Source organism: Canis aureus, chromosome 37 (genome assembly GCF_053574225.1).
Source record: "Canis aureus isolate CA01 chromosome 37, VMU_Caureus_v.1.0, whole genome shotgun sequence".
In the NCBI taxonomy this organism is placed as follows: domain Eukaryota; kingdom Metazoa; phylum Chordata; class Mammalia; order Carnivora; family Canidae; genus Canis; species Canis aureus.
The window spans coordinates 13,415,599-13,420,280 of NC_135647.1; the positions used below are offsets into that span (position 1 = coordinate 13,415,599).

At 44.4% G+C, this 4,682-nt stretch overlaps 1 pseudogene; it reads right to left on the reverse strand.

The window, feature by feature from the left end:
* Positions 1–404: 404 nt before the first annotated feature.
* LOC144306477 (uracil-DNA glycosylase pseudogene) lies at positions 405–1,901 on the reverse strand (annotated as a pseudogene).
* Between the last annotated feature and the right edge of the window lie 2,781 nt (positions 1,902–4,682).

The window sequence follows — 4,682 nt, forward strand, 5'->3', positions numbered from 1 at the left end:
GAAGAATTGAGGGAACAGTGTTCTTGGCCAAGAACTGGGATCCCAGGTGGGGCAAAGCAGGAGGGGAGGCCTTCCTAGATAAACGCACCCAACCACCTTACAATCTAAAGTCTAACCAGCCAGGTAAAAGCAAGTCACAGCTGACTGTACCAAAGAGGTGCTTCCATCCTGTCCCCTTTTACCATAAAGGTGACAGAACAAGTCTCAAGTATTTGACCTCTGCTCTCTCACAGTTACTGTGTCATCAGGTTTTAGGCTGAAGCCATTTTGCAAAGACAGCCATATGGTCCCAGGGCAGAGCCTTTGCGGCTTCTGTCTGAATAAAGCTGCCACTCCTGGCAAATATTTCGATAGCAGCTTCTAGAAACTGCCCCGGAGACAGCGCCTCACCTCCCAGTTCAGGGTCACAGATCCTTCCAGTTGATGGGCTCCTTGCCAGACTTCTGCAGCAGCTCATTGGTTTTAGAGAAATGTCTACACTCCAAAGAACCCTCTGTAGACCAACAACGGGGAGGGGTGCACAGTCTGCAGCACATGGTGACGTTTCCTATCGATGGCACTGCCTTTCTTCTGAGCATAAAAGTCCCAGAGCAAGAAGACAAGGCCACTGGAGTTCTGATTTAGCCAGGACACTACCGCATCAGAAAATTGTTCCCATCCTCTCTCCTTATGAGAATTAGCCTGATGTGCCTGGACGGTGAGGACAGTGTTGAGTAAGAGAACACCTTGTTTGGCCCACCCAGATAAATCTCTGTGACCAGGATGAACGAAACCATCAATGTCTGTAGACAGCTCTTTATAAATGTTTTCCAAACTGAGTGGAGATGGAACAGGTCTTTGAACACTAAAGCAGAGCCCATGGGCTTGGTTGGGTCCATGGTATGGATCCTGTCCCAAGATGACAACCTTCACATGTCTTATGTCACACATTTGGGTCCAGGTAAAGATTTATGTCACACATTTGGGTCCCGGTAAAGACTTCACATGTCTTATGACACACATTTGGGTCCAGGTAAAGATTTATGTCACACATTTGGGTCCCGGTAAAGACTTCACATGTCTTATGTCACGCATTTGGGTCCAGGTAAAGACTTATGTCACACATTTGGGTCCCGGTAAAGACTTCACATGTCTTATGTCACACTTTTGGGTCCAGGTAAAGACTTACGACACACATTTGGGTCCAGGTAAAGACTTCACATGTCTTATGTCACACATTTGGGTCCCAGTAAAGACTTCACATGCCTTATGTCACACATTTGGGTCCAGGTAAAGACTTACGACACACATTTGGGTCCAGGTAAAGACTTCACATGTCTTATGTCACACATTTGGGTCCAGGTAAAGACTTCACATGTCTTATGTTACACATTTGGGTCCAGGTAGAGACTTATGTCACACATTTGGGTCCCGGTAAAGACTTCACATGTCTTATGTCACACATTTGGGTCCAGGTAAAGACTTATGTCACACATTTGGGTCCCAGCAAAGACTTCACATGTCTTATGTGACACATTTGGGTCCAGGTAAAGACGTGTGCAGGTGGATACACCGTGTAATGTTTTCTTTCTCCCGCAACAAAGCCCATTAGCTTTATGAAAGACGGCTTCCCCAACTCTGCGCTGAGCGGCTTCTTCCAACTCTCACCCAAACCCACAGGCACCCCGCGGGCCGCGGGCCTAGGCAGGGCGGCCTTGTTCCTCTGGATGCCGACCAACTGCTCGGGGCTCAGCGGCCAGGAGGGCGGCGTCCCGGGTCCTCCTGCCCGGCCGGGCCTTCTTGGCGGGACTGGCCGCTGCATCCCCGCTCTCCTGGGCTGCAGCTCTCACCCCGACGCGGGTCCCCAGGTTGGCGGGCTCAGGGCTGCGGGGAGAAGAAGGAGTAGAGCGTCTTCTGCCCATCATCCCGGAGCCCCGCGGTGTTTGCCAGCGGCAGAGGTCCGAAATTAGAAACTTCAATATTTTGGAGAAAATTATAAAAACCATTGAAAGAATTTATTTTGAAACTTTTTCCCATTTAATTTGAGTTTTCCGTGTACATTATTCAGATTTTCTCCAATTTCAGTACCCTTGATTTTCTTTAATCCTTTAGATCTCTCCTGTCTTAAGAAAACACATTATTTGAAAATCTTCATTATAACAACATACCTAGTGATTTTGCTGAAAGGAAGGAAAGAAATTAATTTTATAGAGTTGATCTACAAGAGAAAAACAAACAAGTTTATTAACAAGAAGAAGCTGCACATGGAGTGGTCAGAGATGAGTAATGCCTAGGAGTGGGGAGAACTTGGGCTCACACAGCATTTTAGCAAAGCACAATTATTTTGTGGAGAAGTGGCAAGGAAAAGGAGTTTGAGCTTCCAGGGACAGCAAATCTTAAGAAGGCAAATCTGTGGGAGAGTATTGGTAGCTAAAGTCTACTTGTGGGGGGATCCCTGGGTGGCTCAGTGGTTTAGCACCTGCCTTTGGCCCAGGGCGTGATCCTCGAGCCCCAGGATCCAATCCCACATCGGGCTCCTTGCATGGAGCCTGCTTCTGTCTCTGCCTCTCTCTCTCTCTCTCTCTCTCTCTCTCTCTCTCGGTGTCTCTCGTGAATAAATAAAATCTTTTAAAAAAATAAAATAAAGTCTACTCGTAAAAAAGGTTTGTTATGAGGACGGGCTGATACTAATCAAGAATTCCCTCTGGTGATGAACTTCTGTCCTTCCTTGTAGACAAAAGAGAGGGGACACCTTTACAGATATATGTCTTGCTTTTAAACAAATGGAGGGAAAGCACATAACTTTTCTTGCATGGACTTCCTCTTAATTGCTTTCAATCCAAAACAATCCTAATGCCAAAGTGGCATTTTCTACTGCCCTCCACAAAAAAGAGGTTGGAACGTATTTTATTTAATAGTCTATTGGCTTGATCGATAACTTAAATATTTGGATATATGGGTAATGGGTCTTCATTTTTTTGCTTGCTCTGATCCCTACAAATATCAGGGGCAGACTGCTTATCAGAGTAAGGAACAGATTTGGTGTAGCAAAAGTTAAATTATTCCCAAAGAAGAAGGCTTGAGGTGATCAAAGTAAATGCAGGTGAACAAATAACCATCACAGTCATTCCAACAAGTAGAATAGATATGGAAAATGAAGAGATCCAGTATATGGATAGTTGTCCCTGAAGTGGAAACTCAGCCAAGGATTATATCTGAACCTTTGCTTGAATCCTCTAAGTTGCCATCATACTGTTCAGTGGCAATTGTGCTGTCACATTTCTTCTTTCTTTGTTTCTTTTTTTAGCTTTTATTTTATTTTTAAGTTTTTAAAGTAATCTCTTCACCCAACAGGGAGCTCGAACCCAAGATCAAGAGCCGCACACTCTACCGCTCTAACGACTAAGCCAGCCAGGTCCCCCTGTTGATGTAATTTTTTAATGTTTTTGATGAGTTTGTTCTGTGGGGTCTGGAGCCAATGGTCAAGAAGGAATTCTTGAGATGTCTTTGGTGCAAAATGGTGGTTTTATAAAGCATAGGGACAGGACATGAGCAGAAAGAGCTACTGCTGCCCCAGAAATGTGAGAAGCAACTGATTTTTTTTTAAGATTTTATTTATTTATTCATGAGAGACACAGAGACATAGGTCGAGGGAGAAGCAGATGCGGGACTCGATCCAAGGATCCAGGGATCACAACCTGAGCCAAAGGTAGATGCTCAACCATGAGCCACCCAGGTGCCTGGGTACAACTGATTATATACTTTGGGGTTGGGGGAAGTAAAGAGAAGGGGAGTTTCAAAAGGATTTTCATATGCTAAAGAAGACTAAGGAAACCCGAGGCCTTGCTATTGTCAAACCAAGATTGTTTTTCCCTCTAGCAAGGCATTAGCATTAAGACATTTGGGAGTTTCCAGGAGTAAATTTATACTCTGCCTGCCTCAAGTATTTGTCAATGGGCTGCAGGTTATAAGGACATTTACTTTTATCTATATTTCCTTCACGTATCACTATCACTACATTTTTTACTCTTCTTACACCTTAGTGTCTTATTTCTCCTCCCTTTTAACTTACTGTTTCTTACCTGATAAGATTGTGGGAGGGGCTAATGTATTCAATATCATAGGTAAAATAAGAAGAGTAAATGGGCACAGAATGAGTGTCCAAAGGCCTTTGCTTGGCACGAAGAGCTCCGGTTTGATTCTGTAACTGATGACTCAGAGCCATCCTTCACTTTCGGTTTCAGGGCTATGTTCTTAAACTCTGAAATTGCCAGAAATCCAGCTTCCCTAAAAAGAAAGAGAAAGGAAATAGCAAGGAGAAATCCCTCTCTGACAAGTTCCCATCTCAGCACATATCAGAGGGTATATTCATCGGGATTTTTTTTCTAAAGAATTATTTATTTATTCATGAGAGACACACAGAAAGAGAGGCAGAGACATACGCAAAGGGAGAAGCAGGTTCCCTGCAGGAAACCCAATGCTGGGCTTGACCCCAGGACCCTGGGATCACCACCTAAGCCAGAGGCAGATGCTCACCACTGAACCACCAGATGCCCTTTCATTGAGATTTTTACCTTCCAGGGAAGCACTAAGAAGGAGCATCCCCTCTTACCTTACCCCTCCCGCCTACTTATATCCCAACAGAAATGAGTTTCTTGTAAATTGTGTCGTTAGTCATCATTTCTTTTTTCTTTTACTTTTTA